We start from the raw sequence: 21,568 nt of genomic DNA on the forward strand, positions 1-21,568 counted from the left end.
AGCTCACCTTCTGTGCCTGATCCACCTTGGTGTCTTCTGTGGAATCATCACACTTGGCCCTGGGGAAAGGGCCAGGTTGGAGCGGAGCCCGGCCCATTAAAGCCCAAAGCCAGGCCCTGTGGGGGTGCTCTCCTTCAAGTTGGCTCCCCTATGGGGCCCCACATCCGCCCACTGGGAACACTTCCTAGGGTGGAGTGGGGGACTTGGCCCTTGGCTTTGCAGAAAATGAAAACAGTGTCATTAACCATCCTCATGGGTCCCAGAACTTTATCACTAACAAAGCAGTTTGATTCCTGTTTTCCTAGCTGGTCTCACAATAGCCAGTAGGATGATTCCTACTATATGGCATTTGAGGAAACTGAGATCTGGAGAAGTAGAGTGACTTGACCTAGGTCACATGGGTTGCTGGTGGCAGAGCTGGGATTTGGACCCCAAATCTGGTTCAGCAGTGCATCATCTCGTGGCTGAGACCTGAGTTCTTTCCAATGATGTCACCTTAACCTCACTGAGCCTTCCTTCCCTTATCTTGTAAGAGTGTAAGTGGCTACCGGGAAGATTTCGTGCTTAGCCCAGTGTCTATCACATGATAAACATTCAGTTAAGTGAGAGCTATTATTTTTTTTTCTGATTAAACAAATAGACTGCAACATTGGCTTTAAACACTTTGCTTGATGAACGGAAGGTGAATATTTTGCTAATAGTCGAGCTTTATTTATTTGGCTGGGTTGGGCCTTACTTGCCTCCTGCAGGACCTTCTCTTGTGGCTTGTAGGCTTAATTGCGCCATGGCATGTGGGATTTTATTTTCCGGGCCAGAGATTGAACTTGAGTGCCCTGCACTGCAAAGTAGATTCTTAACCACTGGACCACTAGGGAAGTCTCCAGAACTATTATTTTAATGAACTTAACTAGGCAACCCTGTCCCATGATTAGAATATAATCAGTGCTGCTGTATGTGAGGTGGGGGTCTGTGCCCCACCCCCAGGCAGTGCCACAGCCTGTTCCTGCCTCAGGCTTTCTGATTCTCTCCTTTGGCTCCACAGCTGTCTTTCCGTTATTCTTTCACTCATGTGTATAAAATGTTAAAAAAAAAACAAAACAGTTTTTTTTAAATTTCACAAGTAACAAATAGATCCCATTGTTAAGTATTTTCATCAATTCAGAGCTTTATTGAATAAAAAATGGAAATTTTCTTCACATCAGCCCTTCCGCACAGTTCCCCTTCCCTCCTCACAAGTCATCACTATGACCGATCTGGTGTGTTCCTTTCAGACCTTTTCTAAACATTTGTGTGTGCATAGCTATGTTTTGCTTTTAACATAAATGGAATCATTTTGTACTTATTGTGTCACTTATATTCTAACTTAATAAGTCTTGGAATCTATGTCTGATCTACTTCATTCTTTTATCTGACATTTGGTATTTGATGGTATGGATATTATATACTTTATCTAATAATCATCCTGCTAGAGGTTATTTGAGCTATATCCAATTATTGATATTATGAATGTTGTAATTAACATACTTTTTAAAAAATTTACTTTTAATTGGAGGCTAATGGCTTTACAATGGTGTATTGCTTTCTGTCATACGACAATGGTAGTCAGCCATAAGTATACATATGTCCTCTCCCTCTTGAACCTCCCTCCCACCCCCCACCCCATCCCACTCCTCTGGGTTGTCACAGAGCACCAGACTGAGCTGTCTGTGTTATAGAGCAGCTTCCCACTAACTGTTTCACATATGGTAATGCATATGTTTCACCGTCACTCTCTCACTTTGGCCCACCCTCTCCTTCCTCTTGTTCACAAATCTGTTCTCTATGACTGCATCTCTATTCTTTCCCTGAAAATAGGTTCATCAGTACAATTTTTCTAGATTTCATATATATGCATAGGATATTTGTATTTCTCTTTCTGGCTTACTTCACTCTGTATAACAGGGTCTAGGTTCATCCACCTCACTACAACTGGCTCAGATTTGTTCCTTTTTATGGCTGAGTAATATTTCATTGTAAAAACGTACCACATATTCTTTATCCATTCATCTGTTGATGAACATCTAGGTTGCTTCCATGTCTTGACTATTGTAAATAATACTGCAATGAACATTGGGGTACATGTGTCTTTTTGAATTATGATTTTTCTCAGGGTATATGGCCAATAGTGGAATTGCTGGTTCATCTGATAGATTGATTCATAATTTTTAAAGTAATCTCCATACTGTTCTCTGTAGTAGCTGTATCACTTTACATTCCTACATTGAGTGAAAGAAATTACCCTTCTCTCCACATCCTCTCCAGATTTATTGTTTGTAGTTTTTTTTTGTTGATGATCATTCTGACTGGTGTGAGGTGATCGGTTCAGTTCAGTCCAGTCACTCAGTAGTGTCTGACTCTTTGTGATCCCATGGACTGCAGCACGCCAGGCCTCCCTGTCCATCATCAACTCCCGGAGTCCACACAAACCCATGTCCATCGAGTCGGTGATGCCATCCAACCATCTCATCCTCCGTCGTCCCCTTCTCCTCCTGCCTCAATCTTTTCAAGTGAGTCAGCTCTTTGCATCAGGTGGCTGAAGTATTGGAGTTTCAGCTTCAACATCAGTCCTTCCAATGAACACCCAGGACTGATCTCCTTTAGGATGGACTGGTTGGATCTCCTTGCAGTCCAAGGGACTCTCACAGTTCAAAAGCATCAATTCTTTGGTGTTCAGCTTTCTTTATAGTCTAACTCTCACATCCATACATGACTACTGGAAAAACCATAGCCTTGACTAAACGGACCTTTGTTAGCAAAGTAATGTCTCTGCTTCTTAATATGTTATCTAGGTTGGTCATAACTTTCCTTCCAAGGAGTATGTGTCTTTTAATTTCATGGCTGCAGTCACCACCTGCAGTGATTTTGGAGCCCAAAAAATAAAGTCAGCCACTGTTTCCACTGTTTCCCCATCTATTTGCCATGAAGTGATGGAACTGGATGCCATGATCTTAGTTTTACCTTATTGTAATTTTGATCTGTATTTCTCTATTAATGAGCAATGTTGAGCACTTTCTCATGTGTTTATTGGCTATTTGTATGTCCTCTTTAGAGAAATGTCTGTTTAGGTCTTCAACCGTTTTTTGATTGGGTTGTTTGTTTTTCTGGTGTTGAGCTCCATTAGCTGCTTGTATACTTTGGAGATTAATCTTTTGTTGATGGTTTCATTTGCAGTTCTTTTCTCCCATTCTGTAACATACATTTGAAGGGCACATATGCCCAAATATATCTCTGAAATAGACTCTTAGAAATAGGAATTCTGGAGTGAGCAGTAAGTAGGTTTTGTTTTATTTATTTCTTAAAATTCATTTTTATGGAATACAGATGTTTTGCACTTTGTATTAGTTTCTACTGTATGAATAGATTTTATTTTATAGATTTTAAAATCTGCATGTGTGCATGGACAGGGATGGTCCCAGCTTCAAACCCACAGAGTCTGAGAACACTGAGAAGAGACTTCCATAGTTAATATCTACTCACTATAGATTTATAACTGCAGGATGCAAGGTTACTAAGCCTTGGCAGCTGAGTACAAATCTTCATGGAAACCAAAACCTGGTACCACATCCCCTCCTGATCTAATGAACTTCATGATGGAGCTGAAGATGGTTTTGGAAGTTTCTTTGAATAACAAACGAGAACTACATATGTCATCTCTTCCTCTCCAGATCTACTCTTTTTGATCAAAGAGAGAAATTTGAGTTGGGGATAAATTTATACGTGTGGATCACTGCTTCTGGATGGTAAAGATAAATGCTGAAAGTGTTTCTGGGGGAGATAATCTAACCATTCTTAGGTAAAAGGCAAAAAATTTTATAGAATAACCAGATTGTTAGGTGGACTCTTTTTTTTGGTTTTCTGTTTCTCAGACACTAGCGAACTCCTTAATAAACAACCAGAGCCAGCTTTTGGCAGCATGAGGATGACTAAAGGCTTTTTGGGATGTTATGGATGAAATGAATTGAAAGACTTGGAAACCTGGGCCAGAGGAACCTACATGGATCACAACAGTTAAGTCAGAGAAAACAAGCACAAACCAAGATTTAGATTCCTTTTAGGTTTCTAACTTTATTTTGTTTTACTAAAGAAAATGAACCTAAATAGAAGAGCTAAACAGTTGGCTGAGATTTCCATGCAAAAAGCCATTATTCTAAGACTTACTGTTATCACATTATGGAATAAAATATGATTTATTTCTTTACCTCTGAGAATAAAAATGTTCTCAAACTTCTAGGAAATTACTGGTTCTTCTATAACTATGGTGACAAATAGTCATCAGAACTTTTTTAAACCTGTTTTCGTCACTCAATGACAGTTCTGCATCAGTACACATATTGCTGAAAGCCATCCAATCAATCAGTCACCCAGCAACTACTTCACTCCGGTAACCACACTTCCACAGCTAAAGGCAAACCGATCCCTAGATACTCCTACTCCTGAAAGTCCACCAACCCCTAATCTCCACATTTTCCACAACTCTATTTAAGATCAGCTCCCTGTGTTGCTCAAAAATAAACCATGCCAGAAACTATAGCTTTCTTGTGCTTAAGCTAGTGATGAACTCAACTTTTCGTTTCAGATGTTGTATGGTGATCTCTTTTAACATTTCTTATTTATGTCCCTGTAGATGGTATTAATGTCTTTCTTTTCATTTTTATTTTAGTAATTAGCTCTTCTTTCTTTTCTCATGGTCAGTCCAGATAAAGTTCTGTCAAGTTTGTTGATACATTTAAAGAATCAGTGTTGGTTTTGTTTATCTTCTCTGCAGCTTTTCTGTTCTCTTTTCATTTATTTTCAGTCTAATCTTTATCATTATTTCATGCCTACTGCTTGCTTTGAATTTAGTTTGCTTTCCTTTTCTAATACCTTAAAGTTGAAAATTAGGTTATTAATTTTGAGATTCCCCTTTTTTAATATAAATATTAAAATAAGTATTTACAGCTATAAATTTCCCTCTAAGCATTGTTTTGGGCTTCCCTGGTATCTCAGCTGGTAAAGAATCCACCTGCAATGCAGGAGAACCCAGTTCTATTCCTGAGTTGGGACAATCCCCTGCAGAAGGGATAGGCTACCCACTCCAGTATTCTTGAGATTTCCTGGTGGCTCAGACAGTAAAGAATCTGCCTGCAACATGGGAGACCTGGGTTTGATCCCTGGATTGGTAAGATTCCCCTGGAGGAGGGCATGGCAACCCACTCCAGTATTCTTGCTTGGAGAATCCCCACGACCAGAGGGGCATGTTGGGCTACAGTCCACAGGGTCGCAAAGAGTCGGACACGACTGACTGACTAAGCACAGCACAGCACAGCATTCAGTGACAGCCTTTATTATTTTAAAGAAAGCATAGAAAAAGTGTGCATATTATTTTTTAAATGTATTGCTTAGAACCAAAAAAAGTTAGTGTAGAAATAATGAAGTCAAAGGTGAAACTAGACAAGGTTAGTGCAAACAATTCTGGCAATATACATGAAAAAACTTAAGAAGATAAAAGAAATTAAAGTGAACCATGTTATTAGGAATACAAACAGAAAGAACAAAATAAGAATTTGGTATACTATAACAACTTCATTTACCATAAAGAATATAAACAATCAATGCATAAAAATAGTATTACAGGGACCTCCCTGTCAGTCCAGTGGTTAAGAATCCTCACTTTCACTTTGTGAGTCTGATCCCTGGTCAGGGAACTAAGACCCCACATACTGTGAAGTGTGGCCAGAAAAGAGTGTTACATAAATATGCTTCCCGGGTAGCTCAGCTGGTAAAGAATCCACCCCGATTTGATTCCTGGGTCAGGAAGATCCCCTGGAGAAGGGATAGGCTACCCACTCCAGTATTCTTGGGTGTTCCTGATGGCTCAGATGGTAAAGAATCTGCCAGCAATTCAGGAGACCTGGATTCGATTTCTGGGTTGGGAAGATCCCCTGGAGAAGGGAACAGCTACCCACTCCAGTTTTCTGGCCTGGAGAATTCCACAGACAAAGGAGCCTGGCAGGCTACAGTCCATGGAGTCACAAAGAGTCAGACATGACTGAACAACTTTAACTTTCAAGAAAGAATTTTCACTTTGCATAAGTGATAAGTAAAGTCAGCTTTAGAATTCAGCATTCTAATTAAGTTTAAACATATTTTAAACTAGTTTTTGAAATCTTAGAATCATTTTTTAAATTATTTTTTAATATTTCTTCTTCCCTCCTCTCCAAGTAATATTGAGTAGCATTGAAATATGAAATATAATACATTGTAGGCTCATGATATACATACTTAATACATGACAGCTTGTGTCATTTAGCTGACAGATTTGATTTTTCTGACAAGAAGCTTAGGTAGCCATTTGTGAGGACAGATTACTTTTTAAAAATCCGATCATCTCTGCCTGTAATACAGCTTGGCTTATGTGATTACTCCAATGCTTAGTTTTTTTTTGAAAGTCTCCACTGGGAAGAATCATTAGGACTATTAGTTGTGCACCCTGTGACTCAGGATGAGCACTACACTTTTAAATTAAAGTGAAATTGATTTTCAGGAAATATTTTCCTGATGTAAGTACACCTTATCTGAGTTTAATGTAAGAAGGTTCTGTAGGCTATAAACCTAACTCAGATAGGACCTTAACACTGGCAGGCAGTCATCCTATATGTCCCTGCTTTGTTCCCTTGTCTTTTCTTCTACATGTCTTTTTCATTCCTTCTCTTCTCAGTCCACAGATACCTATTCCAATTGTCACTACAGCGAGTGAGGAGAGAAGTCCCTCAGAGTTCCATCCCATCTTCACTCACCTACCAGCATCTGTGTTCACACCCTGCCTAGGAAGTTGGTCTGTTCCCATGAACTTTTCATGCTCCTATCTGAAGCCAGTCCTTTCAATAATGTTCCCTTCTGCCTCATATCACCAATTTTTTTACTCTCTCCTGGATTATTTCCATCAGTGTACAAATATGCTGTTTTTACTCCCATCTTAAACTACGGATTAAATTTTTATTTTTTAGGATTCAAAAAGTTTAAAATACAGATAGACTGTGATTTTAGGGGGTAAGGAAAGGACAGTATATGACAAAATATGTTCATTAAGAAGAAAAAAATGTTCAGTATTTATAAGATGTAACAGTGGAAACAGTGGCTGACTTTATTTTTCTGGGCTCAAAAATCACTGCAGATGATGATTGCAGCCATGAAATTAAAAGACACATACTCCTTGGAAGGAAAGTTATGACCAACCTAGATAACATATTAAAAAGCAGAGACATTACTTTGCCAACAAAGGTTTGTCTAGTCAAGGCTATGGTTTTTCCAGTAGTCATATATGGATGTGAGAGTTGGACTATAAAGAAAGCTGAGCACCAAGAATTGATGCTTTTGAACTGTAGTGTTGGAGAAGACTCGAGAATCCCTTGGACTGCAAGAAGATCCAACCAGTCCATCCTAAAGGAGATCAGTCCTGGGTGTTCATTGGAAGGACTGATGTTGAAGGTGAAACTCCAATACTTCAGCCACCTGATGCAAAGAGCTGACTCATTTGAAAAGACCCTGATGCTGGGAAAGATTGAGGGCAGGAGAAGAAAGGGACGACAGAGGATGAGATGGTTGGATGGCATCACCGACTCAATGGACATGGGTTTGTGTGGACTCCAGGAGTTGGTGATTGACAGGGAGGCCTGGTGTGCTGTGGTTCATGGCATTGCAAAGAGTTGGACACAACTGAATGACTGAACTGAACTGAATTAATATTTCCTTAAAAAGTGAAAGCAAATTCAGTAGATAATAGTAAATACAAAATACAAAATAATTCAGTGTTAGATCAAGGTATTTTTCAGTTACATTAGTATGTTACTCTCTAAATATTCAATCTGTAATAACAGTGTTCTTTGAATGAATACTATGCATAAAATTATTTATAACAAAACTTGTAGCAATATACAAATATATTTATACATACTTTTTAAAAAAATATTCTTTTCCCTTCAATATCTCAAGATATTGAATACAGTTCCCTGTGCTATACTGTAGGACCTTGTTTATCTATTCCAAACATAATAGTTTGCATCCACCAACCCCAAACTCCCAGTCTATCCCTCTCCTCCCCTCTGCCTTGGCAACCACAAGTCTGATTAAATTTTTAAAATCAGGGTCCTGAACAATACTATAATATGCTACCATTCCTCTAAGACAGAGTGGAAACATGGCCAAAATTGCCATATTTTAAAATAATATAGTCATGTTATTTATTATGCATATATTTATAAATATATGGTTTTGCTTATGTTAAAAATGGAAAGGAAAAAAAAACAAAAATGAATAAAAATTGTTTCTTTAAGGGGGATGCAACAGGTGAAGGGAGCAGAAATGGAGGCTAGAATTCACTAAAAAATGACTTTTTTCATAATTTTGACTTAGAATTGTTTTATTTGTGACTTTAGAATCAGGTATGGGGACTTTGGACATGGAACAACAGACTGGTTCCAAATAGGAAAAGGAGTATGTCAAGGCTGTATATTGTCACCCTGTTTATTTAACTTATTTGCAGAGTACATCATGAGAAACTCTGGACTGGAAGAAACACAAGCTGGAATCAAGATTGCCGGGAGAAATATCAATAACCTCAGAGATGCAGATGACACCACCCTTATGGCAGAAAGTGAAGAGGAACTCAAAAGCCTCTTGATGAAAGTGAAAGTGAAGAGTGAAAATGTTGGCTTAAAGCTCAACATTCAGAAAACGAAGATCATGGCATCCGGTCCCATCACTTCATGGGAAATAGATGGGGAGTCAGTGGAAACAGTGTCAGACTTTATTTTGGGGGGGCTCCAAAATCGCTGCAGATGGTGACTGCAGCCATGAAATTAAAAGACGCTTCCTCCTTGGAAGAAAAGTTATGACCAACCTAGATAGCATATTCAAAAGCAGAGACATTACTTTGCCAACAAAGGTCCGTCTAGTCAAGGCTATGGTTTTTCCAGTGGTCATGTATGTATGTGAGAGTTGGACTGTGAAGAAGGCTGAGCACCGAAGAATTGATGCTTTTGAACCGTGGTGTTGGAGACGACTCTTGAGAGTCCCTTGGACTACAAGGAGATCCAACCAGTCCATTCTGAAGGAGATCAGCCCTGGGATTTCTTTGGAAGGAATGATACTAAAGCTGAAACTCCAGTACTTTGGCCACCTCATGAGAAGAGGTGACTCATTGGAAAAGACTCTGATGTTGGGAGGGATTGGGGGCAGGAGGAGAAGGGGACGACAGAGAATGAGATGGCTGGATGGCATCACTGACTTGATGGATGTGAGTCTGAGTGAACTCTGGGAGTTGGTGATGGACAGGGAGGCCTGGCGTGCTGCAATTCATGGGGTCGCAAAGAGTCAGACATGACTGAGCAACTGATCTGATCTGATGGGGACTTCCCTGGCAGTCTAGAGACTAGGACTCCTTGCTACCACTGTGAGGGGGCATGGGTTCAATCCCAGGTTGGGGAACAAAGATTCCACATGTCATGTGGTATGGCCAAAAACTGATATAATTTTTTTTAATCAGATATGAAGACACTCATTATTATTTACTGGAATTCTCACTCTCTGCTAATGCCCTTGCTTTAAGTTCCACTTAAGTGCTGCACCTTTATCACAGTTTGTTAAGGAAAATGTTCTTCCCTTTAACCCATGCCATGAAAATGTCATTGCCTGCTCCATTCACTATTCTGAGAATGGTTTTCCCTTCCTGCCTGTTTGGGTGGGGGTTGGGGGGAGCCTAACAGTGTAGAGAACTACATCCTGATCCCTTTTTGACTTGTGTTATTCCTGAAAGGGATTGGGTGTTAAAATCCTTTGGGTTTAATTGAGTGTTAACTCCATTTCTTTCTCTTATTTGGCTGTGCTGGGTCTTTGTTGCTTTGTACTCCTGGCTTTCTCTAGGTGCAGAGAGCAGGGGCTGCTCTTGGTTATGGTGCCCAGGCTTCTCCTTGTTGTGGCTTCTCTTGTTGCGGAGCACTGGCTCCAGGCTCATGGGCTTCAGTAGTTGCATGTTTCCTCGGGGGCATGTGGGATCTTCCTGGACCAGGGATGGAAGCCATGTTGCCTGGTCAGCACTAGAGTGAAATCTCTCCTTCTCCAACGGGAGCAGTTTAGGGCTTCTATTCAATCAGTTCACATCTATCATGGTGTTAACTCCATGAGGAATCCCAGACAAACAGAAACAAGTGCATAGGTTAACAGTATGTATGGAAGACATTTTTATTGATATCTTGGATTAGATATTACCCTGGGTTCTTGCTGTCCCTTGTGCATCCCTCTGAAATATCATCTACCTCACTACACTTTTTCCACCCATGTCTGTCTTCCTAACAATTCACCCATGCGAGTGAATTGAGGGCGGTGATGGTCCTGAATTACCTCTGTCTCTTAGCCTTTACAGTATAGACTGTGCAGGTGTGCATGCATGGTAAGTCGCTTCAGTTGTATCCACCTCTTTGTGACCCTATGGACCGTAGCCCGCCAGGTTCCTCTGTCCATGGGATTCTTCAGGCAAGAATACTGGAGCGGGTTGCCATGCCCTGCTTCAAGGGATCTTGTCGGCCTAAAGATTGAACCCACGTCTCTTACGTCTTCTGCGTTGGCAGGCAGATTCTTTACCACTAGCACCACCTGGGAAGCCCACTATATAGATTAATACTTCCAAGATGCTCAGTAAAGACTTCTTAAATGAATGGACAAAGGAAGAAAATGATATTCAGCAGCTTGATGCTTACCATGGATGTGGAAACCACCACCATCCATTGTACCCCTGGGAAGACTTGGACCAAACATTGAGAACTACTATCGGAAACTCTGCCCAATGGAATGATGCCTTGTCAGAGGTTATAATGAGATACAATATTCATACAGAGCAGAACTGTATAAAGCCTAAATATATAGTTTATTGTAAAGAAAATACTCATGTCACCATCACTCAGGAGAGAATGAAACATTGACAACACCTCATAAGCCCCCCGGCAGCCCTCTCCGAGAACAACCCTCTCCCTGCAGAAATAACCATGATTTTGATGTTTGCAATAAATATACCTTCTCTTTTCATCATAGTTAATGACATCTGTGTGCACTGATAAAAAATGTATTTAGCTTTGCCTGTCTTTAAGCTTTATACAACTGAAATCATATCCCATGTAGGATATGAGTTGTGATTCTTTCAGTACTGTGAGATTCTTCTGGGTTGTTGCATGTATACGTAATTCCTTCATGTTTTATTGGCATATAGTGTTACATTTTAGGAACATTTCACAAATTGGGGAAATGCCGCTGTTGCTAGATCATAGAATATGTGTGTCTTCAACATCATAAGAGAATGATAAAGTGTTTTCCAAAATGGCTGTACCAATTAGCATTCCCACTCTCCATGTATGAGAGCTCCATCCATCCACATCCTAGGCAACCCGGGTCTCATCAGACTTTGGCATTTTAGCCAGTCTGATTGGTTTCTAATGGCAACTATTTGCTGTTGTACTTTACACTTCTATTACTAAAGAGCTTGAGCACATTTTCTTATATTTATTGGACATTTGTTTATTCCCTTTAGTGCAGTTTTTTGCTGTAGCTATATTTTTTTTTAATGGCTTGACTACCTGTTTTAAAAACTGATTTGATTTTCTGTATATCCTGGCTATGAATCTTGAGTCTTTTTGTTGGTGATATACATAAGAAATGACTTCTTTTGTTCTGTAGACCGGCTTTCCAGTCTGTTTATGATGCCTTTGGATGAATAGAAATTTTACATTTTAAAGCAGTCAAATTTATGCTTTTTTTCTCTACATTTAGAGTTTTAAATATCTTACTTAAGAAATACTTTTCTTCTCCAAGATCAAGACTATAGGCTCCTACACAGTTGTATAGTTCCGCCTTTCCTATTTAAGTTGAGATTGATTTTTGTGTGTTTGAGGTAAGAGACAAATTTTATCTTTTGACATGTGGATATCTGATAGTTCTAATACTATCATACACTGATCTACAGTGTTATTTAAATATCAATTGCCCATATAGTCAAGGGTCTGTTTCTGGGCTCTCTGCTGTTTTTCATTGATCTACGTGTCTATCTATGTCTTAATAACTACTTTGTGTGCATTGCTGTCCTTATTCTTACTTTAGACCTATTATGTTAAAAAAATCTAATTGATACTTTTCAGAAGATGCTTTACATACTGTATCTGACATTCTTATTTCTTTCCACAAAAGGATTGATTTCATTACTTAGCTTTTCATTAATTTTGGAAAGGGAAGCTCCAATACTGCATTTTTGGTCCTGCTACAAGTCATTCTTTCCTTCAAAAATTTTTTATGGCATTCTCTCTTCTTAACACACAGGTATCCTGGATGCAGGATTAACCATATCTAAGGATCAAAGGTCCTCAGAATGCCCTAGGTCTTGAGGACATGATATTTTGGTGATGGCTGCTTTGACATCCTTGTTCCTCAGCGTGTAGATGAGAGGGTTGAGGACAGGTGTGAGAATAGCAAACACCACGTTGCCCACGATGTGGAAGTCGAGGGGCAGGTCAGCCCTGTAGGCCACATAGGCTATGGCAATGGATGAGTAGTAGGTGCCAACCACCAGGAGGTGGGAGCTGCAGGTGGAGAAGGCTTTGGAGCATCCTTCTCGGGAGCCGATGTGAAGCACTGAGGCCAGGATGTGGGCATAGGAGAGAAGCACCAGGAGAAGGGGCAGGAAGGACACCACCATGGCGATGCAGAAGCCCATGAAGTTCTGGGGGCTGGTGTCAGAGCAGGAGGCCTGGACCACAGCTAAATGGTCACAGAAGCAGTTGTATATGTAAACAGTGCTGTCAAAAGCCATGTGGGAGGTCTACACCACTGCTGGGATGGGCAGAAGGAGGGCGGTGAGCCAGGCACTGGCTGCCAGGGCAGCATTGGTCTGCGGGGTCATGAGCACAGGGTAATGCAGCGGGCGGCAGATAGCCACATAGCGGTCATAGGCCATGACCACCAGGATGAAGGCTTCAGAGCAGGAGAAGCTGTGGAAGAGGTACATCTGCAGGAAGCAGACAGAGAAGCTGAGGTAGTGATCCCCAGGTAAGAGGAAGGATAGCATCTTTGGGACAGTGGTTGTGGTGAAGAGGATGTCCAGGGCTGAGAGGTTGATCAGGAAGAAGTACATGGGCTTATGGAGTCTGGGCTCTATCACCACGGCCACCAGGATCAGGGCATTTCCCACCAGGATAAGCAGGTAGAAGGACAAGAAGATGAAGAAGACAGGGAGGAAGAAGACGTCCTGTAGAGAGGGGATGCCCACCAGGTAGAAGATGGGTGAAGAGTCTTTTGATCCATTACAGGCTGTGGCATACATGGTGGGAGAGAGCTATATGCCAGGGAGACAGGCAGTCAGAGCATCTGGAAACTAGATAAAACAGAAGTTTGGAAGGAGATTTCTGTATAGTTCACTCTACGATTGCAATCCAAATCATTTATGACTGAGTTTAGAGGACTGGGGCTATCATTCTTCCATCTTAACCCACAATTTTCTCCTTCTTTCTTCCATAATGTATTTAGTAAGTACCTACAGTGCACAAGGCTGTGAGAAGGTAAATAAGGCACATAAGGGCCCTGCCTTTACAAGGCTTAAATTCTAGTAGAAGGACGGTAGGTTTAAAAGCAACCACATAGGCGTTCCCTGGTGGTCTAGTGGTTAAGACTCTGTACTCCCAATGCAGAGAGCCTGAATTTAATCCCTGGTCAGGGGACTAGATCCCACATACTGCAACGAAGATTCCCTATGTGGCAACTGAGACCCAGAAGAGACAAATTAATAAATAAATATTTTTAAAAAGCCAATCACATGGTTAATTACTAGTTACAGCTATGATAAGTGCCTTGAAAGAGCTTCTGTTCCTTCTCTGCTCCACGTCCCACAGTATCTTTTGAGCATCAGATCTTAGATGATCGCATAAGATTTCCTATGTCATTGCTTCTTCTTTTGCTCTTGTTTCAAGTTCTACTAAGTGACATCACTCTACCACATCACTAGAAAGAGCTCATTTTTCCAATATTTTTTGAAGCATGCTGCTTGCCTAGGCTACTCATTACCCAGGGAAGGGCTCCCCTTTCATTTTCCGGGTTCAGAAACTCTGCCGGTTTCTCTCCCTGCCAAGTTTTCTGGGTGCTCTCTCTCTCATGTTTCGGTGATGGGAAGGACCCATGCCTTCAGAGGGACTGCCCTCTTCCTGATGGAGCCCAAGCTGATGGTGCATCTTCTCCTCCTTCAGGGTCTGTCAGCGTCCTTCCTCCTGGCTGCCCCTGGCCAGCCAGTGTTGTATTTAGCTCTTTGATGCCAACTGTGGTGTGGGCTCCTCCAAATATCAGCTTAGAAGACACAAGGAGCTGTCATGAGAGCTAGAAAGGACCCAGAGAACTGAAAACTGTAGCTGCCCAAATAGAAAAACCTCATACCGTAGGTTGTTCATTAAATGTGTGCTGAGGTCAATTCAGGGACTGCTGAGGCAATTTTGGCTCATCCCTACTTCAGGATGAGCCTCTAATGAGCAGTCCCGGTAGTTTTATGTTTACAACTCCATCACTGCTGTTTGAACTCTATTGATGTCATCAAGCGACTGTCCTTGAAATTCTTAGGAACAACAGCTACTTTCTTTCTTTTCTAAAACAAATGCAAAACAGACTAGCTACAAACACCCTTCATGTCCTATAATCATAGAGTGTCAGACTGGAACAAAAAGTTTTTTTAAATCTTCAATTCCAACCCATTTCCCCTACCCCACACTTCTTGCCCACCTTTAGAAAATTCACTAGTTTGCTCTGTGATGGATTTGGATTGTACAGTCTGGCTTCTAGATTTGGAAGTGGGGACTGGCAACTACTTTGTCTAAAATGAGCACAGGAAGGACAACTGTCCTGTGTGTGTGCTCCTGGAAAGAGAATCTCAGAGGTCACACCAAGGACCTGGCAAGAGACTGACCCGATTGTCTCCATGTTAAAGGGTTCACTCTCAGTTAACCAGAACCCTGGTCCAACAAGTATGGTCACCAGGTTTTTTTCACACCTGAAGGACTGCAGACTGCACTGCCCTGGACATTTCTGCCCTCGGGGAAGCATCTGTGGCTGCTGGTCCTGGGTGAGGCAGAGCAGGGGATTGGAGGGGCAGAAAGGCAGGGAGCCGAAGCCAGAGGGGCCCTAAGGGAGCCATAAAGTCAAGTTCCCTTCCCCCTTGCATATGGAGAGAGGGATGCTGAGACCCCAAAGGAGAGGTGGCATGCGGTTTTTCACACCAACTGGTGCTGGACTGTCCAACAGGCAGATTAGGCATATGCTGGGCCACCAGCCAAGCAGGGGCACCAAGAATACTTTTGGAAAGAATTTAACATTTAATCTTTCAAAGCACAATTCAGCTGGTGATCTTAGGAAATATCTAATTAGCTGGACTTTCTTACACTATTTTGCAGGTTAGGGTTCTCATTTTGTTTTGGATTTCACACTACATCTGAGTGATGCAGTCCTGTGCTTAGGATCTTTTGTTGCTGTTCTTAATCACTCAGTCCTGTCCGACTCTGCAACTCCGTGGTCTGTAGCCCGCCAGGTTCCTTTGTTCATGGGATTTCCCAGGCAAGAATACTGGAGTGGCTTGCCATTTCCTTCTCTAGGAGATCTTCCTGATCTAGGAATCGAACCTGCATCTCCTGCATTGCAGGCGAATTCTTTACCGCTGAGCCACTAGGACCTAATAGGTACTATTTCCCAGGGCACAGAACTTGCCCTAGCAGGTCCTCCCTGTTGGGATTGTCCAGGAGAATGTTACAGTGCGGGTGGGGACAGGGAAGGGTAGAGAATCACCAAGGATCCAACCTTAAGCTTTGCTTCATGTGCATCATCTTCTCCCATCATCCAGCCCTGCCAGGGAGTAGTTGTTCCCTTCAGCATATGAGAAACTGAGGGTTGGAACAAGACCCTTGTTTAAGGCAATGGTTGGTGAGGGGTAAGAGCACAGGTAATTCTGGAGCCAGCCTGCTGTAGAAGAGCCCTGCCTTTAGCAACCAGAAGTCCTGGCTCCAGGCCCAGCTCTGCCACTCACTTCTTGTGACTCTGGTGTATGGCTGTTAGCATAACCGATGCCATCTTGGCCCCTTTCAGTGTCTCCTGTCCTTCCACTGACCCTAACCAGGACTGTACTATGCAGTAAACCACTTCTCTGTCATCAAGGGCTTTGTAGTTAACAGATATTGTTTAATAATGAGGATCATGTGGCCTCTATGCTGTTAGTCCCCAAACAATGCTGAAAATCTTCTGTGATGTACTCCCAGCTCTCACAAGACCAGTCATCCATTCATTAATCTCGATTTAGGAATGCATATCCTGTCTCCAAACACTTACCCCCATGCCCTAGATTAACTATAAAATTGTCCCCGTGGCCCATCCATGGTGCATAGTGCAGCTATGAATGCTTCCAGATTGCTGTCTGCTTGATCTTGATGAGTTACCCTATAATAAAACCATCTTGTAAGTTACCCTATAATAAAAAGATCCATTGATCATATGGAGCTGCCTGCCTCATTTTACAGTCTCAGAATGCCTTCTCAATTTGGCGGATAATTTTCATTCCCTCCATCCTCCAACACTTGGTTTTCTCATCTGTGTAGTGATGGGTTTAGAGGAAAAGAACTCTGAGGGGTTTCTAATCTGATGAACCCTTTTCCAAGTGTCTGCTCTGTGTCTGGCAGACCGCATGTCACATGGTCCATGACCCAAAGGGAGAGGGCGAGGGAGAGGGCTCTCCCAGCTAGTGAGCACCTGCTGCCAGCCAGAGGCTTTATCTGCAGCGTGTCCTGAGGGCCTTAGTGGTCAAGTGTGTGCACTGTGAGTCAGAAAGGACCAGATTCCCATCCCAGCTCCTGACTGCAGCTCATTTCCTTCATCTGTGACCCCTGGGTTGCTGAGTCCTGCAGAGAGAATGCTTAAGCAATGCTACACAAGAACCTGGAACCACTATAAACTCCAAGTGGGCTAGTGTCTCCAATGTTACTGCTGCCATCAGCCTTGCTTTCCCATGGAAGGCCTTGACCAGGACAATTTGAATCCCACCTCTGAGCACACAGACCGGACAGGGTATGTGGTCCAAGGCCCCACAGCCCACAAACAAACAGCAAACCTGGCTCCTGGGTGCCTGCCTGTTGTGCACGTCCAACTGGTCTTCCAGATCCCTGGTCTCAGTTCTATCCCTCCCTCCCACATCCTTGCCCTGTCTCCACACTCTGGTCTTTGCTGAGCTCTGGCACGTCACCCCCAGCTCACTCACCTGCCAAGTCCTGTCTACCTTGATGCCTTTCGTGGTGTCCCCTATCTGTCTTCCAACCTGGCTGGCAGAGAAGAGCCTGGTAGCAGATGGGCTGTGGCTAATTAAACCCCTAACTCTCCCTTTCGGCCAGGCCTGCGGGAGTACTCTCCCTTGAGGCAGGGCTCCTTTGGGGCACTGAGCCTCCTACTCACCCAGGATTGACTTCTTTATGTTGAGATGGGATTTACCTCTGAGATTTGCCGATAATGAGAACAACATTGTTAATAGCCCTCATGGGTTCCAGAACTTTACAACCAATGGGGCAGCTTTTACTGACATTATTCCATTTGGTCCCCAGAACAGCCAAGGGAGACAGGCAGGTCAAGAGGAGGAAACTGAGGTCCAGAGAAGTGAAATGACTTACTGATGCTTATGCTAATGTTTAGTATTAAAGCTACATGGCAGACCCAGAACTTCATCCCCAGAACTGTACTCTGCATATGGATCAGGGCAGAGGGTCTAAATAGGGTCCTGGGTTTGAATGCCAGTTCTAATATATTTTGGCTATGGTTGGGAAGATCTCCTAGAGAAGGGATAGGCTACCCACTGCAGTATTCTTGGGCTTCCCTGGTAGCTCAGACAGTAAAAATCTGCCTGCAATGAGGGAGACCTGGATTCAATCTCTGGGTTGGGAAGATCCTCTGGAGGAGAGCATGGCAACCCACCCCAGGACTCCTGCCTGGAGAATCCCCATGGATGGAGGAGCCTGAAGGGCTAATCCACGGGGTCACAGAGTCAGACACAACTGAGTGACTAAGCACAGCATGTCACTTTAGGCAAGTTACTTGAACTCTGAGTCTGAGTTTCTCCAACTATAAAATGGAACATAACAATATTACCCATCTCATAGGGTTTTTGAGAGGATTTAAAGAAATAATTTAAATTGAAGAAAGTAGGGGAAACCACTAGACCATTCAGGTATGACCTAAATCAAATCCCTTATGATTATACAGTGGAAGTAAGAAATAGATCTGATAGACAGAATGCCTGATAGACTGTGGACAAAGGTTCATGACATTGTACAGAGGACAGGAATCAAGACCATCCCAAAGGAAAAGAAATGCAAAAAAGCAAAATGGCTGTCTAAGGAGACCTTACAAATAGCTGTGAAAAGAAGAGAAGTGAAAAGCAAAAGGGAAAAGGAAAGATAAACCCATCTGAACACAGAGTTCCAAACAATAGCAAGGAGAGATATGAAAGCCTTCCTCAGTGATCAGTGCAAAGAAATAGAGGAAAACAATAGAATGGGAAAGACTGGAGATCTCTTCAAGAAAATTAGAGGTACCAAGGGAACATTTCATGCAAAGATGAGCAGAATAAAGGACAGAAATGGTATGGACCTAACAGAAGCAGAAGATACTAAGAGGTGGCCAGAATACACAGAAGAACTGTACAAAAAAGATCTTCATGACCCAGATAACCACGATGGTGTGATCACTCACCTAGAGCCAGATATCCTGGAATGTGAAGTCAAGTGAACCTTAGAAAGCATCACTACAAATAAAGCTAGTGGAGGTGATGGAATTCCAGTTGAGCTGTTTCAAATCCTAAAAGATGATGCTGTGAAAATGCTGCACTCAATAAGCCAGCAAATTTGGAAAACTCAGCAGTGGCCACAGGACTGGAAAAGGTCAGTTTTTGTTTTAATCCTAAAGAAAGGCACCAATGAATGCTCAAATTACTGCACAGTTGCACTCATCTCACACGCTAGTAAAGTAATGCTCAAAATTCTCCAAGCCAGGCTTCAGCAATATGTGAACTGTGAACTTCCAGATGTTCAAGCTGGTTTTAGAAAAGGCAGAGGAACCAGAGATTCAATTGCCAACATTCGTTGGATCATGGAAAAAGCAAGAGAGTTCCAGAAAAACATCTATTTCTGCTTTATAGACTATGCCAAAGCCTTTGACTGTGTGGATCATCACAAACTGTGGAAAATTCTTCAAGAGATGGGAATACCAGACCACCTGACCTGCCTCTTGAGAAATCTGAATGCAGGTCAGGAAGCAACAGAACTGGACATGGAACAACACACTGGTTCCAAATAGGAAAAGGAATACATCAAGGCTGTATATTGTCACCCTGCTTATTTAACTTAAATGCAGAGTACATCATGAGAAATGCTGGGCTGGAGGAAGCACAAGCTGGAATGAAGATTGCCGGGAGAAATATCAGTAACCTCAGATATGCAGATGACACCACCCTTATGGCAGAAAGCTAAGAATAACTAAAGAGCCTCTTGATGAAAGTGAAAGAGGAGAGTGAAAAAAGTTGGCTTAAAGCTCAACATTCAGAAAACGAAGATCATGGCATCTAGTTCCATCACTTCATGGCAAATAGACAGGGAAACAGTAGAAACAGTGTCAGACTTTATTTTCTTGGGCTCCAAAATCACTGCAGATGGTGACTGCAGCCATGAAATTAAAAGATGCTTACTCCTTGGAAGGAAAGTTATGACCAACCTAGACAGCATATTAAAAAGCAGAGACATTACTTTGTCAACAAAGGTCCATCTAGTCAAGGCTATTTTGACTATTAGTCAATTTGACTACTACTATTTTTCCAGTAGTCATGTATGAATGTGAGAGTTGGACTATAAAGAAAGCTGAGTGCTGAAGAATTGATGCTTTTGAACTGTGGTGTTGGAGAAGACTCTTGAGAGTCCATTGGACTGCGAGGAGATCCAACCAGTCCATCCTAAAAGAAAACAGCCCTGAATATTCATTGGAAGGGCTGATGTTGAAGCTGAACTCCAATGTTTGGCCACCTGATGTGAAGAACTGACTCATTTGAAATGACCCTGATGATGGGAAAGATTCAAGGCAGGAGGAGAAGAGGATGAGGTGGTTGGATGGCATCACTGACTCAATGGACATGAGTTTGAGTAAACTCCAGGAGTTGGTGATGGACAGGGAGGCCTGGCGTGCTGTGGTCCATGGGGTCGCAGAGTCAGACATGACTGAGCGGCTGAACTGAACTGAATGAGATAATAGACATGGGGTATTTGGAGTGAACACAATTATGTGAAAATTACTCCAGGAGTTTTGTTTGCATTTTCTAGCAATACCCAGGGAGAGGCTGCCTGCATACATTCAGTTTCCCAGGGGACTAGTGATGTTCATCTCTGCAGGGGAAGATGCACTTTTCATGGGCTCTTAGGGTCTCTAGATGCCTAACAGCTGGCTTTATAGATACTGTACTTCTATAGGATGTCAACAGCTGGCATCGAAGCTTAGACCGCTTAGTACCCAGTAGTTCATTTGTTTTACTTATAAAGCTACTCTCTTATTCACTTTCTCCCAAAAAGGAAAGCAATGAGGGTCAGGGTCAGCACACCTCTATCTTAGGGTATATGTGTGTGAGTTGTTAGCAGCCAGCACTCAGCTCCTAGAGGACAGACCACTGTCTACTCCAGTCTATCCCTTGAACCTCTCAGATTCATTCAATTTTTAAAAAGTTTTTCTAACATGGACCATTTTAAAAGTCTTTATTGAGTTTGTTATAATATTGTTTCTCTTTTTTATGTTTTGGTTTTTTGCCTGTGAGGCATGTGGGATTTTAGGCTCCCCCACCAGGGATTGGAGAAGGAAATGGCAACCCACTCCAGTACTCTTGCCTGGAAAATGCCATGGACAGAGGAGGCTGGCGAGCTACAGTCCCTGGGGCCGCAAAGAGTGGGACATGACTGAGCGACTTCACTTCACCAGGGATTGAACCCACATCCCCTGCACTGGAAGGCAAAGTCTTAGCAACTGGACCACCAGGAAAGTCCTAGATTCACTGACTTTTCACAAATTCACTCTATTTGGACATAGGGTTTCCAGAATTCTGACTCACCACATTTTCGAGGGAAATTTCCAAGAAAAGGATGAGTTGAATTAACGACTGCCCCTGCTGCTGCAGTCAGTCCCAAGGCTGCAGGCAATCCTCCCCTTCTCCTTCCTCTTTCACCCACTCTAGCTCCCCTTCCCCTTTTCCTTCACATTCAATCATTTCAGTGGATCTAGATGGAGTCCCTTCTAGCATGATCCAGATCCTCGTGCATGTCAGTTCTGGACCCCTGGTTGCTATGCCTCTTCATGCTATGGTTGTTTTCATGGCCCACTAAGAGTTAGAGTTGGCAGAGATAAGAAATGCTTACTTGCCTGAGTGCCAACTTCCCAGTCTCCATTATGGAAGAGCAGTTTTCCTTCCTCCTGA

General features: G+C 42.4%; 1 protein-coding gene and 1 pseudogene across 1 annotated transcript in view; one reads left to right on the plus strand and one right to left on the minus strand.

The window, feature by feature from the left end:
- The window catches only part of SLCO2B1 (solute carrier organic anion transporter family member 2B1), a 156,020-nt gene that overhangs the window by 61,661 nt on the left and 72,791 nt on the right, over positions 1 to 21,568 (plus strand). The gene's annotated exons all lie outside the window — the stretch shown is intronic.
- Positions 7,936 to 16,511, minus strand: LOC133226848 (olfactory receptor 2AT4-like; annotated as a pseudogene).

Source organism: Bos javanicus, chromosome 15 (assembly GCF_032452875.1).
Source record: "Bos javanicus breed banteng chromosome 15, ARS-OSU_banteng_1.0, whole genome shotgun sequence".
Lineage (NCBI taxonomy): Eukaryota > Metazoa > Chordata > Mammalia > Artiodactyla > Bovidae > Bos > Bos javanicus.